The 18,167-nt window shown below is 47.9% G+C and overlaps 1 pseudogene; it reads right to left on the bottom strand.

Annotated features, from left to right (window-relative positions):
• Nucleotides 1-1,214: 1,214 nt before the first annotated feature.
• On the bottom strand, nucleotides 1,215-2,010 carry LOC136489765 (uncharacterized; annotated as a pseudogene).
• Nucleotides 2,011-18,167: the final 16,157 nt, after the last annotated feature.

Genomic DNA, 18,167 nt, shown 5'->3' with positions numbered 1-18,167 from the left:
GTCGAGAAGGCTTTCCTACAAGCGAATCGAGAACACAAGCAAGAACATGATGAACGCAATCTGAAATTGCAAATAAATATGAGGCTTATGATAACGAGAAGGAGTTCAGGTGTTTATTCTAAATGACTAATCGCTATAGGCGAACAAGATCAAGAACTGGGTCCCTGGTTCACAGCAAGCGGCCTTGGCGGCACAGTTGCAGCAAAACGACGTCTGTTTCATGTGGAAAAAAGAGCTAAACAAAATCCAAACCCTAAGGACAGCGATGGCTGCTAATTATAGAGCCCTGGACGTCACCCCCTGGATGCGGCTCTATGACAATACATGGCCTAACGGACCAAAAGACGGTGTCGCAGCACCCTGATAGATTCTGGACGCTAACTTGTTTCGACGATTCCTGTTGATTCCGAAGGGCTTTTTATGTGAGACCGCTTGCATTGGCTTCCTTATCTAATTAGCTTTCCATCCATATGTGGATCGTCGAAAATGGAGCCCGGATGCGCCCGTGTGACCAGTTTTATGACAGACTGGTCCTGGAACCCGAGATAGGCTCGAACTTGATTTGGGCCTCCACCTTGGTGACTCGAACCGGATGAGCTTCGGGCCTCCTTCTCGGTTAGGACACCCTCGCTGATCTCCTCGTCCTCTATCTCCAAGCATGGTCGTATGCATGGAGCTCATGTCCTTATCACGCCACCTGCACCACCAACAATGGGAGGGTACTGTGGAGAAGGGGCAACAAAATTTGCTATGTGGCCACACTACTAGATAGGACAAATCTATCGTATTCACATGCCACATCCACGTTAGGTTTGTTGTTTGGTTTAATTACCTAAGGCATGTTAGCTTTAGTCCAAGGAACTATGTACCCTTGTTTGGTACATGTTTCTCACATGCCATGTCATGTGCTTGTTGTTCGCTTCAATTACCTAAGGCATGTTAGGTTTAGTCCAGGACATATGTACCCTAGTTTGGTACATGTTCTGACATGCCATGTTCTGTGTTCTGCGTGTTGAATTATGTAATCCACTACTTCGTTATGTTTTATTTGCACTACGGGAACTAGTTTCACTACCTCTGCAATATTAAACTTAATATTATGACCACAAATAATAAAACCAACAACACTATGAAAGGTCCAATAATAGGGCACATTAAACAACACAATAACATATGAAGTACATGACGGCAAACTAAATAACGCAGAACATGCCCTAGGCATGCGCATACTTAAAATGCATTATATGACAACACATTGCATAGTCCATAGACAACATTGTTCATGAATAAATCATAGAACTAGCAAGTTATGCAAACAACTGAGTGCAACGAGGCCACTTTCCCTTCCTCTGGGCATCGGGATTCTCCTCCATCGCTGCCTTTGCTCGGCACACGCGCTCAAGCTTCTCCCTCTCCTCCCTGTACGCAGTAACAAGCCTCCTCTTCCTTGTGCTCCTTTTCTGCTGCCTCCTCTCTGCGTCTCTTCTCCAATATTTCCAGACGCTTCGCATCCCACTCCTTCAGGCCTTGTAGAAGCCGCTTGTCTAACTCCTTGATCTCAGTGTCGATCCACTGCTCAAAATCAAACAACGGTGGAGGGTCTGCAACAAAGGCAATTGTTACAAAACAAATTAATATGCAAGACTTTATATGACACAAAATAATTAATAAACAATAAAAATTTCTCACAATAAATGTACTGCGACGCTGATGCTCTGTAGGCTCCCATGCAAAATTGGAACACATCCAATACCTCTGCCTATAGGTTGCCTCATCTTCAGAAATGTCTACCTTACAAGGATCACCACAAAACACATGGGTCTTGGCACACCGCTAGGGAGCGGCTTTGGGTCGTAGGGGCTTTCGGTCATCCGGCCATAACTACAATTGAACAAATTTCGTTCTAATAAAAGAAAGCAAATAACAAGTAACCCTAAACCTAGGGTTTACCATGTGATGCACAACAATGAACGCATACATTGGTTTGCTACCTTTTCCATGCCTTGGCATCCTACGGTTGTATAATACATTTGAATATTAAAAAGTGCATGAAACCCTAACTAGTGACGATTCTTAGGTTAAAAATACGACTAATATATACCAAATCGATACAGAAAAAACTAGGAGGGGTGAGAGGATACCTTGCTCTCGAAGATCTCAGGATCACATCCAACTTTCCACGGTCCAATATGTCGATTCGTGAGGTAGGGTGTAGTGGAGAGAGGGAAAACCCGAGAGGGAGGAGGAAGAAAATGAGGAAGGCTCGGGCAGGAAGAGGTGGTGGTTGTTTAAAACAGGATCTTGGCGCCAAGCTTGGCGCCATGCCAATGTCAATGGCGCCAAGCTTGCCGCCATTGCTAATGGCGCCAAGCTATACGCCATGTCATCTCCACGTCCGAATTTTTTATTGTTTAGTCCTTTTTTCGAAAATAGTCACATTTAGACCTTTGGAAGTTTTCTTTCATTTTCTGGACCCTGAGCTCGGCGCCGAGGTCACACGTCTCGGCGCCGAGGTTACACGTCTCGACGCCATGATCTTTGGTGCCGAGGTCCAATAGTACTTTCTACGTGGCATTGATATGGCTGCTTGTGTGGAGTGAATGTGGCGCCGAGCCGGCGCCACTTCTGCTGGTGCCAACCTGACTCGAGCCGGCGCCACTTCTGCTGGCGCCAACCTGACTTGATTGCTGCAGCATCTGGCAACTGCAGAGATAGGAGTCCTATCACGAGCATCTGCAAGGGGGTGTCTCGCGTATGTACTAGTATGCATGCCTCATCAACCTTTCTACTGCTCAAGTCAAATCCTAATGCCTAGTTTACACAGTATATATCGATTTGTAAATTATTTTGACCGAAACATTTCTTGTGATTTTATCTATAATAAAACAAGATCACTCATGACCATATTTTCTTGAAAGAAAAAATAAGAACATATTTTCTATAAAACCAAATATAGTCGATATAGGTCTTAACTTGTAGCTTTAATTGAGAGAAACATAACGGTGGAAACGGATCGTTAAGTAGATAAATAGTTTAGAAGACATAATTGTTTCAAATGTGAAACAAAAAAAACACATATTTATCTATTCAAAGCTAGAAGAGAGAGAGAGAGAGAGCACGGCTGCACGGGCATGCATACATGCATGCAGCTAGTCCTCCTGCTGCACGGCACGCCTGCAGAGTGAAAGGGCAGAGGAGTCCTGTGCTTGCACGAGCATAAAAAAAAGAAAATGTGCAAGTGGGTGGAGACTGGAGTGAAAAATTTCCTCTCCTACACGCATGTCGATGAGGGCTTAATGTTGTGCACGCATAGTGAATGTGTTTTTGTTTGGTTTCAAGTTTTAAACAATTATATCTTCCAAACTATTTATCTACTTTTCCACCGTTATGTTTCTCTCGATTAAATCTAAGAGTTAAGAACTATATTGACTATATTTGGTTTTATAAATACGATCATAAGAAATATTATGGTTTAAACAAATTACAAATCGGATATATTATTTAACAAGAAATTAGGATTTGCAGCTTGAGCCGGTTGAGGCATGACATACATACTAGGCATGACTCGTATAGAACACCGTTCACAGCAGGAAGGGTGAAAAGCTCTCCTCGATACGCGTGCACGAGAGTAAATTTTAAACCCGCTTGCGGATGCTTGTTCGATGCTCGTGCTACTCTGCTCTCTCCGCAGTGCTCTCTATCTGGTCTGCAGTTTCACGCTCCACCTACAAGTCAGGCTCTCTCTGGCTTGGCACTGCACTACACCTGCGAGTCAGGATGGCGCCAGGAGAGGTGGCGCCCAGCTCGGCGCCAAAATATACGGCGCCGAGCCGGCGTCACGTACACACCACGCAAGCAGTCACTTCAACGCCACGGAAAAAATAGTCTTGGACCTCGGCGTCAAAGATCATGGCGCCGACACGTGTAATCTTGGCCCCAATTACTACGGCGTCGAGCTCAGGGTCGAGAAAACAAAAGAAAACTTCCAAGGGCCTAAATGTGACTATTTTAAAAAAAAGGCTAAAAATAAAAAATTCGGTCTCCACGTTTGCGTCGGCGCAAGGGTCTTAGCGCCAATTGTGCTGGCGCCATGCCGTGTGACCTTGGCGCCAATGACGACGGCTCCAAGCTGAAGGTCTATTTTTTGAAAGCATTCCGCTAGGGGCATATTTGAGAGAATCTTAAAAAAAAGGGCTAAAACCCAAAAAAAAAAAGACGGCACATGCCGCTGTTGGAAGGCCGCCAATGATTGCTGACCGTCGGGCCTCGCATCCTCGCTGCGCCAAACCCTATAGACCTCCTTGAAACCCCAGCCGCCGCGCATCCTCGTGCTCCTCTCCGAGTGCTTCCTTTTCTCGGCCCGCGTGGCCGCGACTCCTTGCCCGCCTGCGCGCATGGAGGCCGGATCATTCGGCCCCGTCGACACTACGGCCTCTGCGACCCCGTCCGTTTCCGTCCTCGTGGTGCTCCGTGGTCGGTGATGACGCCGCTCTTCTTCCACACTGGCCGGATCGCCGCCGCGCGTCTGCAGCTGGGTGGCCTCTTCACCGCCTCGCTCGGAGCTGCGGGGAGGTTGATGAGTGCGCCTGCGCGGTGGTCGTCTCCACCGGGCCGCGCCACGCCGGGGCACACCGCCTCTCGTCGCCCATACGCGGGCCGCACCGGGAACCAGCCGGACGGGACCGCGACGAACGTGGACGACGACAACGGGGCATCCTCTCCCCTACTCGACATCGCTCACGCGAGCCGAGCACGTTGACCACGGCGTCGCCGTCATCCTCGACGCACCACCGGGCAGCCACGACGTCGACACTGCCCCGAATCATCCTGCTTCACGCGTTCTGCCTTCCGCAAGCCCGGTGGTGAGCACGCGTCCAACCTTTTCGGTTCGTCACCGTCTTCAGCTTGCTTGTGACCGGCCGGCCCTCGCGCCGTGTACCATGTCCTAGTTATGAAGCTCACAATGCATTATCCTCCTTGAGAGCGAGGGGCAGCACTACACGCCACGCCTTCATGCTGGCTCTTCGTGTAGGGACAGGCCCTGCACGCCAATGGTGACTGGTCGCTCACGGCCAAGGCATGGCCGGTCGCACTGGCTGGCACACGCACACCAAGTTAAAGCATAAGCCGGCCGGGGCAGACCCCAAGCTTCAACGTACCGTTCTCTTGCCAATGCTGCCTGTGCCGGTGCCGTCGAGCCGGGGAGTTCTTGCAGGGATAACAGACGCAGCTCGCGGCCTAGCCATGGCCGTGGCATGCCGTCACACGCTCTAGCCCCGCATGGTCCTTTCCCGGGCTTTCTGCTTCCACACTATGATCTCACATACACGGCGCGGCACCATTGCACGATGTGTGTGGCTGCCATGGCCCCTGAAGCGCACGCGCGTAATCATGCTGCGTGACGGCGCGCCTGCTTACGCACGCACCCACATGACCCTTGTGCCTCGCTGCAGTCGCACGCACGACTCGGCCATTGTACCATGCTATCTGTTAGAGTGAGATCTATAGTAGAGCCAAGTGCTTGGCTATAAACCAAGTTATACAACAGTTGTCTCCTATTTATCTGTAAAAAAAGTTTCTCTTTCCTATTCCTCCTGACAACACTTGCTATTTTGGCCCACCACTGCATATGCATTCGTGCCTAGCTTGTTGGTTGCATGAGAGCCGAGCTCTCATCTCTCTTCTCTACATCAGCATTAGCTTGGCTATAAGCCCATTATTGTACTTGCTCTTACCCAAGAACGTGGCCATCGTCGCGTGCACGCATCGCTAGACTGGCGTTTTGTCGAGAACTTACAGCGCTTGAGCTCTGCCCTGCTTCGCCACCGCGGCATGGTCGTGTGCTGAGTCCGGCCAGGAAAGCCTTGCAGCCCTTCCTAGGCCTTCAGAAAATAAGTTGGTCTTTGAAAGTCCTTACCTAATGGACCCCTTCCTATCCTAGCCAAGTCATCCGAGCCTAAATCAACACAACCCAACACTACTGGAGACGGGCTCTTTGCCGAGGGCCTGAGGCCCTCGGCAAAGGCCCATTAACCCTCGGCAAAGGCTTTGCCGAGGGCGGCCCTCGGCAAAGAGCTCTCGGGGAATTTTGAGTCGGCGAAGAGGGTCTTTGCCGAGGGCCCTTTATCAGGCACTCGGCAAAGCCTTTGCCGAGGGCTGGAGCGGCACTCGGCAAAGAAAAGCAGCCGTCACGGCGCCGGCGCCTGGGACGGAGTCTTTGCCGAGGGCCGTCTCCGGGGGCCCTCGGCAAAGAATTATTCTTTTTTTTTTTAAAATCTTTGCCGAGGGCCTCCAACCATGGCCCTCGGCAAAGAAATGTGCAGAATTTTCCCAAAAAATCTTTGCCGAGGGCAATGGGAGGGCCCTTGGCAAAGAATTATTCTTTTTTTTTGAAAAAATCTTTGCCGAGGGCTTCCACGCAGGCCCTCGGCAAAGAAATTTTATTTTTTTTAAGAAATGTCTTTGCCGAGGGCTTCCACGCAGGCCCTCGGCAAAGAATTTTTTTTTTAAAAAAAAGTCTTTGCCAAGGGCCTCCAACCATGGCCCTCAGCAAAGAAATGTTGCAAAAATTTTATTTTTTAAAAAAAAAAATCTTTGCCGAGGGCCTTGGTCATTGCCCTCGGCAAAGAGGCAGAAATTTATTTTTTTTTGTTTTTTTGCATTCCATCGACACAAGCATTTCATATATATACATATATATATCAACCATCACATACATATATCACACAGAACCCATTTTCTCACAATATATCACAACCATAAATGTGAACCATAAATCACAATATATTACAACGACAAGTCACATGTTCATCATCATTCACATGTTTATTACGACAAGTTCATGAAATCCAAGCACAAGTCAGAACCATAAACCACAAATATTACAATAAAGTCCAACCACATCACCTAGCACTAGTCCTCATCAAGGTAGCCTATGAGACGGTGGTGAAGGAAAGACGGGATCAGCCGGTGACGCACTACCGGGATGATTGGAACCCGCGGACGGAGGCTGCACAAAGGAGCAGAGATTGCATGTGTGAGTAATCCGGGAAAACAGTTTTGGAACTTAGAGATTGCATCTAGTAATCTAGGAATACAAAAAGATTAGACTCAATTGAAAATTTCGGCAGCACCTCCCCTGCATGGGGAGGTTTCCAAAACCTGCAAGAAACAACGGCACGAACGCCGACATCCACAACGGCACGAACGCCGACATCCACAACGGTACGAACACCGACATCCACAACGGCACGAAGGCCGACATACATGCAAAGCACAAGCGAAAAGTGAACTTTCATACTTACAGGAGTAGCTGCAGGAGTAGGAGGTGGAGGAGTTGAAAACTGCACAGGTACACCCAATGCTTGCCCAAGACTTTGCATGATCACCATCATCTCTGCCATCTGCTTCTGCGCGGCCTCGAACGCGACCTGCTGGGCCTGCAGCTGTGCGGTCAGTTCCACGTTCTGCTCTTGACTTTGCCTTTTTGTTTCTTGCAGCTCGGCCTGCAATATTTCACTCCAATGTATCAGTAATGCAAATCTAATTTAGGTGTGTAAATATCAACGTACGACGAGTAAAACAGGAATTACCTAGAGTGCCTGGACCTGCTGCAGTGCTGGAGAAGGCCGTGAGCGTATGGGCTGGCTGGAGCTCGTGCTCCGTGCTCGGATAGCGTCGAGGGAGTGAACAGTGGTGGAGTCGATGGCGCCGTCTGCAATCCACAGCCGCCCGTGCTTCTTGCCTCCTCCGAGCCTCATGATTGTCTCTGCATCAATGGGCTTAGTGCGCACATTGTAATCTTCCCCATAGATCTCCCTTACCGAGGACGTGTACTCTTGGACTTTAGTGTACATGTTCGGGTCGGAGTACACCTGGGGCGGGGCAGCCGGGTCGAAGGAGACAGAGGACGACGCCCTACCCATGTGGGACATAGCCCACGCAGAGAACTCCGAGACCTCCTCACCCGGGTGCGCAGCCTCCTGCGAGAGAGACGGGAAGATGGTGAGAAATCAAGCAGAATTGAGCATCAAAATAAATGAAAGAAATCACTTATGTATGCTTGTTTGTATCCGGGGAGGCTGCGGCTGCCTTGATGGTGAGTTGGACCTTGCCTCATCAGACGCTGTTCCCGCTGCCTCTCTTGCATATTGGGCATGGGAACTTCTCGTGAACACACCAGGCGCAAATAACCCATACGCCAGGAAGTCATGCAGAGAGTAGTGGTACCAAACGTGCATTTTGAAGCTTGTCTTTGTAGCTCGGTCGTATGTCCATACCCTCTTCTCCCAAGCGTGGATCAATTCATCAATCACAGGCTCTATGAACACACCCATATTACTCCCCGGGTGTCCAGGAATTATCAACGACAAGAATACGTTATGCCGTTGAAAGGAGATGCCGGGAGGGAGATTGAGGGGGATAACAAAAACGGGCCAGCATGTGTATGGGGCAGCCATCATTCCATAAGGATTGAACCCATCTGTTGCCTACGCGACACGTACATTACGGGCCTCAGCTGCTTTGTCACGATGTTTGTCATTGAAGTATGTCCATGCTTCAGCATCAGACGGATGTACCATCTTCCCAGGATTGTACCGTTTGCCATCTTTGTGCCATGTCATCTGTTTCGCGGATTCCTCGATCATGAATAGCCGTTGGATCCTCGGCAGGAAAGGAAGGTGCCGTAGCACTCTCGCGGGGATCGAAAGCTGCTTTTTCTGACCATCACCAGAGTCTACCTCCAGGTACCTGGAGGATTTACACTTCGGACAGTAATTTGCGTCCTTGTGTTCTTTCCTAAATAGGACGCACCCCTTCGGACAAACATGTATCTTGTCATACGGCATCTTAAGCATACCAAGGAGTTTCTCTGCCTCGTACAAGTTTGTCGGCAAAGTGTGCTTCTCTGGTAGCATGGTGCCAAACACGGCCAACATCTTATCGAAGCCTTCTCGACTCAGGTTTAACTCAGCCTTCAACCCCATTACGCGTCCAACCGCATCCAGCTGAGAAATCGTTGTACGCTCGTGAAGGGGTTTCTGTGCCGAGTGCAACATTTTGTAGAAGTCCTTTGCGGATTCCTCCATCTCCTCCTTCTCACGTCGTTCAGCGAAGTGAGCTTGGTGGGCGTCATCTAGCATGTCTGCTACCCCGGCATCATCATCAAAAGCCTCGAGGTGTGCTCTCACCACCTCCGCTCTTATACGATCCGCTTCACCATGGTAGATCCACTGCTGGTAGCCAGGCTTATAACCATTGAACACAAGATGTCTACCCATGGTCTTCTCGTCTACCTTTCTCCTGTTGTCACATTTGCTGCAGGGACACCAAACTAGAGAATGTCCTCCTGCTCCTGGGCCAAATGCATGTTTCAAGAAACGATCTGTCCCCTTCACCCATTCATAGTCGTAGTCACCCTCGCTTCTCCAGCCCGTGTACATCCACTGACGGTACTCCATCCTTTAACATTTACATCACAGAGTATTGTGACCATCAATTGCATCTACGCGGTGTTCCTAATGTCTAATAGGTGAGGATAGGTCCTAATCCCACCCGCGGATGCGTAGATGAGGTCAGTTTCTAGGCTCCGCTCCTCTCCGAGATAGAATTTCGGCAGCACCTCCCCGCTGTTCTCCCGATACACGTCCTGCCAGGGAGAGTGTGTATCCGGAGAACAACAGGGAGGTGATGTCGAAACTCCGTCTCGGACCAGAGCGGACCATGGAAACTAACCCATCTACACATCCGCGGGCTATCCAAAAAACGTGGACAATCCGAAACAGATACGGTCGCAGATATGCAAAGATCCGCATACCTACGACCGTATCTCTTTCGGACGGGAGACGCCTAACTGGGTTACGCGCGGGCTACGACAGGCTAGCGGGGCAGTGGCGAGTCGACGCAGTGGCGAGGCGATGTAGTGCAGGCAGAACCGCGACACCGACAAAGACGATTGGGGTCCTCTGGGTCCCCTCCGACGTGCTCTTCTCCTACATAAAAAGGCAATAGGTTATTGTTTGTTCAAAATTTCGGCAGCACCTCCCCTGCATGGGGAGGTTTCCAAAACCTACAAAAAAACGACAGGATGGCCGACATTCACAACGGCACGAAGGCCGACAACCACAACGGCACGAAGGCCCTCATATCAATTTACGGCACGAAGGCCCACACAGCCACATACGGCATGAAGGCCGACAATGAGAGTTTTACCTAGGGTTGCGATGGAGTCGGGCGTCGTGGTGCGGGGGTCACTTTCTTCTCCGGCGAGGTCGAGCAGCGTCGGAGTACTCCTCTCCCCCTCTTCCCTTCTCTCTTCTCCACTTCTCCTCTTCCCTTCTTCTCTTTCTCCTCTTCCTCTCCTTCTTCCCCTTCTTCTCCTTCTTCTCTCCTTTTCCTCTTCTTCTCCTTCTCTTCCCCTTCCTCCTTCTCCTCTTCTTCTCCTTCTCTTCCCCATCCTCCTCCTCTTCTCCTTCTCTTCTTCCTCCTACTTCACCCTCTGCCTCCTCCCCTCCAACAGCAGCCGGCGACGGGGGCGGCCTGGGGGCTGGTGTCGGGGCGGGGAGGCCGGCGCGGGGGGGGGGGGGGGGGGGGGCGGGAAGGCCGGCGTGGGGGGGCGGGAAGGCCGGCGCGGGAGGCCACCGGAGGGCCGGCTGGGGCGGCTCTGGGGCGGTGGGGGCGGTGTCGGCGGGGCGGCACTGGGGCGGCGTGCAGGGGCGGCGTGGAGGTCGGGCGGCATGGTGGTGGGGCGGCGGGGCGCGGGGCGGCGCGGTGGTGGGACGGCGGGGCGCGCGGGGCGGCGCGGTGGTGGGCGGCGGGGCGGCGGGGCGCGCAGTGGCGGCGGGCCGCGCAGGGCGGCCGGGCGAGCGGGGCGGCGGTGCGATCACATGTGGAGATGTCTGGGTTTTAGGCATCCGACGTCACAACTTCCTCGAAACCATGTCACATTTTTACCACAGCCTACACATGCGATAACATGACACATTGACAAGTTTCGTGATTTTCGGACTTTGTATGGATTTTATATAATTTAAAAACACTTTTCCGACAAGTTCCTCGTTATGTTACGTGAAGAAGATGACCGAAATTTGATGCGAGTTCGTGGATAGGGACTCAACATACACCAAATACCATGAATAACATTTTTCGAATCACTAAATTGCATTATTCCATCCACCTGCAGTTCAAATTTAAAATATTCGAAAAAATCAACGAAAAGAAATAAATTAGGGAAATATATCAAAAAAGTAAAATTTGGCCCAAATTTTAAAATTGAGTTTTAAATAATGTATTATAGCACCACAAAAAAACTGAGTTCAAAAAACCAAAAAAAAAATCTTTGCCGAGGGCCTAGCCTGGCCCTCGGCAAAGGGGGTCTTTGCCGAGGGCCTGGCCAATGGCCCTCGTCAAAGAATATTTTAAAAAAATAAAAAATCTTTGCCGAGGGCCTGGCCAATGGCCCTCAGCAAAGAATATTAAAAAAAATAAAAAATCTTTGCCGAGTGCCTGACGGCGGGCACTCGGCAAAGACTGACGCCAGTGGCCGCCGTGACCCATCCAGCCATATTTGCCGAGGCCCAATTTACCGAGGGCTAGGCCCTCGGCAAAGATTTATTTTGCCGAGGGCCGTTTCTTCGGCAAAGGCCTCTTTTCCGAGGGCCTAGCTTTGCCGAGGGCTCCTGGGGCTGGCCCTCGGCAAAGACCCCTTTGCCGAGTGCCCGAGATCTAGCCCTCGGCAAACCCAGAAGCCCTCGGCAAAGAGACCGTCTCCAGTACTGCAATCAAGACCAGCCTGGCGTTACACAAGCCGGCTATGTTTGGTTGCTGTCCGGAGCTTGCCGCAAGTCGCCATGCCTAAGCTGTGGCGTGCTTAGCCTCATGTTTGTTTGGTAACTAAGCTCTGGCAAAGTATGGCTGGCTCGGCGTCCCTTCAATGTTCAGGTGGCCGCAACTCGCCGAAATGTTTGGCGCACATTTTGAGCGCTATATAGAATTTGCCACAGCTTAGACAAGCCGTTAGACAAGCCAAACTGTGGCACGCCGCATGTGTGTTTGGTTGTTGCCGCATGTTGGGCATGCCGAAAGTGCGGCGTCCTTTCATGTGTGATTCTGCGCCAAGTCTCGCCAAATGTGTGGCGCTCGTTTTGATCGCCAGACATGCGGCGCAGCAAGACATGCTGGTAGCGTGCGGCGGGTTGTTGTGGACGTCAGCCAAACCGCAAAACCACACTTGTCTGTCTCACTCTTTGCATGTCTGAGTCTATTCAAAGCCTACCACGTTGCCTAACCTTTCTCTAGTTTTCTGTAAATAACCAAAACCAGTTAGTCCTTGTATTAGAGCACTGTATGAGTGTATTTTAATCTTATGGATTTATTGTTCTTTTGGTTCTTTGTGACTCTTTATCGTAGCCTAGGCTTGGAATTTCACTGGCTCCGTTGATCGATCTCGAGTTGTCGGTCGACGTCTTTCTTAGCTGCATCAGTCTCCACTCACTTTACGGTAACTACTCATTCATTTGCTTTCCTGTCTTGCTACATACGGTATATAAAATGCTCAGTTAAATAAGATACTACTAGTATTCATTATTAGTCTCAACTAACATATGTACACATGTAGCTAGAACCGGTCGTTAATGACATAAATAACAAGGTTAATGTCAAAAACTCAGACTGATTCCTTTCTACTAGCTAGAATGGTGCTCAGTGTTTTTTTTGCTTGCCTGGTTCTGTGTATTATTATGCACGTATGCTTTAATTTCTCCCAGATCGTTATATACATATCATACATACAATAAATATCCCACTCATTCTAATCTTGAAATTGATTTGGCAATCAGCATGACCATGGCACCAAAAGAGTATAGGCAGCATGAGCCGGCCAAGTGCTTTGGAGTTCTGGGTCAAGGCAGAGTTTTGTAAATTGGAAAGGATAGCAGGAAGTTTTTCTTGCAAGAGTTGTCACCCAATAGAGATCTTATATACTCTTCCTAATAAGCACCAAAAGAAGGTTACTGCTAACTGCTAACACTTCACTAGCTCTCCAACACTGTATCCATGAGTAATGATGTTCCTGGAGAGCTTTAATATATTGCCTGCAGCCTTATTGCAATGGACCAAGACACTGCAGTTAAGCAGGGAACCAAAATCGTGTGTTATATATTGCCTGCACCTGCACCTGCACCTGCACCTGCACCTGGGGGATATAGAAGTATCAAGCCTGAATTTATTTGCTGAAATTTTTACTCATTCTCAATTAAAAAAATTCTCCTTAAGCATATAGATGTTTTTATTTTGCCTTCATGCTGTTTCATTTCATCTACTTGAAACATTTCACGGATTGCAGGAAAGAATGCCTCTGTAGCTTGCGATGTATTGCCTTTCATCCTCAGTTTCATTGGTGCAGCAAAAGAAGAGAGATGCCACAGATGGATCGGCAAGGTTACAAGAATGCAGAGTTAGCAAATTTTTTTACATCAATTGCAGTTAGGCAGTACAGTTTTCGTTCAAAGAGTTTGACTGGAATGTGATGACGCCGAGGTTAACATATAATATATACATAGCTGTTTAAGATCCTTACAATACATTCAACTATGGTACCTTCTATAGTACTTGCACCTTTTCCAGATTTAAGTACTGATTTAGTAACATATTTTTTGTTTGGGCAATATGGACTGCCATCTAAAATATACACAATAGGCATATAGCTCAGTTCCTCTAGGTAGCATTATCTGATAGATTTAGCCATGAACTCACGCTGCAATACATCATTTAATTTTTATGTGCTTATTGTTTGCTAATTGACATTTGTCTCATACCTTATCCTCTTATCCTAAAATGCCTTTAATTTGCCAGATTTTTCACATAGAATAAACCCCACATTTGCTAACCATGACCAAGAATTTAAAAAATATTTTAATTTTGGAACAACCACATTGTATTTTCTCAGAGGTGCCGGCATTTAATGATACTAACATATCTAATATATTTGACTGTTTTTATTAGTAAAGGTAATATGCTACACAATTCAGGCTGACTGTCCTCTTCATGCATTTTTGTGTGCAGATTTTTAATTTCAATGCATTTCATGTGCTACAACCAAGGTCGGAATCGTATGAAAAAAAAGGCTCACTATCCTTAATGTATTAAAAAGTAGTCTTCAGTAACAGCCATTTTCTCCTTTCCTATAATTAAAAAATGCCCATTTCTTACTAGATTTCCGTGCTTCCTATCATTCAGAGCTTCCTAGCCTGTACTACAGGCCGGCCCCTTGTATCCTAAGTGTGCTACGTAACTCACGGCTCCACCACCGTCCAGTATTCGAGTTTTCCTTGATCTGAAGCGGTGCAACCAAATACGTACGTCCGAGCCCTGTCCGTGAGCTCAAGGCCCGCGGCTTCAGTATGGCCACGGGCGCTCTGCGTCAACAACACCTACGAAAGTAGAAATATAATAAAAAATGAACTACACTAATAGGTAACACAAACACCTTCCTAGCTTAGCTTAGTGGTATGTTAGTAGGCTGGCCAACCGGAGGACTACAAGTCCCAGGCCCACTATGGAGGATTTCGGAGGGATGCTGGGCCATGCCCACCCTGAGGCCCATGTGGGCTAATACATGGGAAAAAAAAAGTGGAATCCGTCTCGGCACTTACGCCCACATGCTACTTTGGATAATAGTTTTTAAAAAATCAACAAAACAATTTGTGATGCACTTGTAAATTGATCTTTATGACATGGCAAATATTGTGACCATATGGAATTGGTTCGCGTCAAATATAGTCCTAGCCAGCTGGGGCACGGATTGGGCTGCGCGCCAATCAAGGTGGAGGGGCAAAGTGTGAGGCGGATATGAGAGAGAGACAGTGGCGGCTGGGGTGAGAGATGCATGGTACATAGAAGCTACTAGAAGTGAGGGCCCATATGAAAGATAGAGAGAGTGGAAACGTGGACGGCGAATAAGTGAGTACTGATTTTAACTTATGCCCTGTTCGCTTGTCTTATAATCTATACTTTTTAGCTTGTTTTTTAATCGAAACAGTGTTTTTTCTTTCACAGCAAATCAGTATGAATAGTGTTTTTGCTTGTTTTCTCAGCGAAGCGAACGGAGCCGTACTTTTCAGCTTGTTTTTTTAGCTGAAATAGTATTTTTCTCTCACAACAAATCAGTCGAAACCGAGTTTTCAGAGTGATGCCAGAAAAAAGAGGTGCGGTGAATGTAGTTGCGCCGGTGCCAATTTGTGCTGTGGAGAGAGAGAGAGAGCAGCGATAGGGAGGGGAGCGTGCAGCAGCTTTTAGCTGTAAAAGTAGCATGCAACAGTCCTTTTGGGCACCACTAGCGATACCACCACGCTGCAACTAGAAATTGGATCAGACATCACAACAACGTGGCTAGCTTCTACAGTTTCAAGCTCCACTCACACTGTGAAAGGCCTGACGAGGGTGACGGAGATGTAGGAGAGAGAAGTGAGGTAGTGAGAGATGAGCGGGGAATTTATTTGGAGTTTGTTATTGGAATAGGCCTCATTTTTAGATGAGAGTCAATTAAAACGACTGTCTTTATAAATTATTTTTTAGATGCAGGAGCACGTATTTTGCCCCTATCTGATTTGCAAAGTCGTGAGATAATAGTACCACCTCAATTAAATAAAATTAACAGTGTACTAAAACGGATTTTGCACATGTGCTTGCATGACCGGCCGCCTACAGAGCAAACAAACAGTGTTTGTGGCTCCTAGCTATTGACCGATGGATCGACCATCGACGTGTTTGAATCCTGAAAAGCGATCTGAGTATCTGACATTAGGCGGCCGGCCCACATGCAATTAGGCCTTGCAATCACGTACGGGCAATATATATTCCCAAACGGCTAATAGTTGCTATAAACTACCTCCGTGTCGCAGAAAGAATGTAATGGTCGCATCTCAAAGATTCTTAATTATGACTAAATATAAATTAAAAAATATTGATGTTTATAATATGTAATAAGTGTTGTTAGATTAATCATGAAATATATTTTCATAATAAACTTAATTGGAGATCCAATTGTAGTTAACATGTTCTATAAACTTAGTTAAACTTAAAGATTCTTTGATTTCTTGGAAAGCGAGATTTACATTCTTTTTGGGACGGAGGGAGCATATCAAAATAAAACAGTAAGCTGACGAGAAGCAATAGGATGGACAGCAGCTGTTGAAGCTCTTATGCTTATTTTGCCTTTTATTAACTCACCTTTTGTTCTTTTTTAAAATCTTATTAATTGCTATTGGCAGCTCGACATTATCGGTGGGGCTGATCAAAGCTGCTCGTGCATTCCTCCTCCATGAGCCGCCTCCATGAGTTCAGGGTCTAGCACTAGTGGCATTGCGGTCTGGGGTGATGGAGGCGTGGAAGAAAGAAGAAAGAAGTGAGGGGCGCTGTTGACAGCAAAAATGTGACGTCAAGATGATAAAGAAAAATATTGGGAACAACAAAATTGGAGCTCAAATGAAGAAAAGATGGTTCTGGACTTGATCGGCCAAAACCAGCTAGGCTCGTTCGACGGCGTTGCCCAGCCTCGAGAAAAACGGCCAGGCTAGTTTCCCTGTTCCGAGACCGGGTTGAGTCCAACTCTGTCTAGACCTATTTTTGGTCGCGGGAAACTTGAAGATTGTGTCTCCGAAATGTTTCCTACTGGTATAAGACCACCCCCTCTATATAAACGAGAGCATCACAGCCGATCGAGGATTCCAACTTCCAATTGTCAAAAAGCACATCCACTACCCCTATTACCCCTAACTCTCGATATCCTTGCTGGTCGTCACTTTTTCGACGAGATTAGGCGGCGTTCTAGGTGGCCTTGCCGACCGTAGGCAACCTCGCTGTGCCCCTCCCTGACGGGTGTTCCGGGAGGTGTTTAGGAGTCTATTGGGCGAAGAACGGGTGATGGATCGGCTCAAGCGACATGCTGGTCGTTCTCACTGATCTAGGACGTTCTTACTAAATTCAAGGTCATGTTTAGATTCCAAACTGATCTGGTCCGTCCAACTTTGCCGTAGTCTGCTCGACGTTCTCGTGCCTTCATCGAGTCAAACTGAGGCCCGTAGGTCCTTTTTGCGCTCGCCGACGAGCTTCTCGTCGCCGGCAATGGCCACAGCCGCCGGGAGCTCGGTTCCGGCGCCCCTCTCTCTCCCTTCTGTGATGGTTATGGGTCTTATCCTGCCATTGTGTGTATAATGCTGCAAGTACGTGTGCCACTTTGGAGGGTGGGCTCCATGACAGGCGGTCGACTGAAACCTTAGCGGTTGCTATTTATTAGAATGACTTGGGAAAAGCTTCGTAGTGTATCCTGCCGCACTTCCTTGGAAGAGGTGATATGGGATTCATGACCCCTGGCATATGGGAATCACGACTCATGGATAAAGATGTACAACCTCTGTAGAGTGTTTTAAACTGATATGTCAGTCGTGCTCTGGTCATGAGCGGCTTAGATCCTTACTGAATAGTGGTTACTTGGATGGTTTGGTAATATTTCTTATATCTTTAATTATTATTCACATTCGGGAGCCTAAGCATAACTTAGCAACTTATGAATAATAATGAATGTGACCAACTAAAAGTGCTTACCGCAGTTCAACCGTGTCAAGCCTTTGAGCCTACATCCACTCATGTTATGCTTGTTAAGCGGTTGTAGCTTACGCTTGTTTTATTTTAATACTTTGGCAAAATCCTAGATGGGTACCAGATGGAGGTTCTTCTGTGGAGTTTTCCAAGAGGTTTAGGCTTGTCATCAACTAGTTGACGATTCCTGTGATGTTGGAGACTTCGCCAGAAGAGTAGAGCTGGTACATTGTGTGATGTAAGTCCATGTCTTTTGTAATCAATACTTATGCGCTATGTAATAAAGGCATTGTCTTTGGTATTACCCTTTTATTTGTAACTATATGTGTGAATTAAATTCCTGACCACACATATGGTTGGTACCTACTAGGTGTTACAGTGGAAAACCACAATGGCCGCAAATCACGTAATGCGAGCACCACTGACGGAGGGGGAGAACCCTGGTGTGAGTTCAGACATAGAGAAGAGAGTTGAGGTGGCTTTGTGTTTGGGGAGAGAGACATGAGGAATGAAGAAAACCCTAAGTGCTTCGTATACATACTATTTATCGACTATGAGCTAGGCTGGGTTTG

This window comes from Miscanthus floridulus, chromosome 10 (assembly GCF_019320115.1).
Source record: "Miscanthus floridulus cultivar M001 chromosome 10, ASM1932011v1, whole genome shotgun sequence".
Lineage (NCBI taxonomy): Eukaryota > Viridiplantae > Streptophyta > Magnoliopsida > Poales > Poaceae > Miscanthus > Miscanthus floridulus.
Note: the sequence above shows the minus strand (reverse complement) of the source record. Positions and strands in the feature narration are given on the sequence as shown.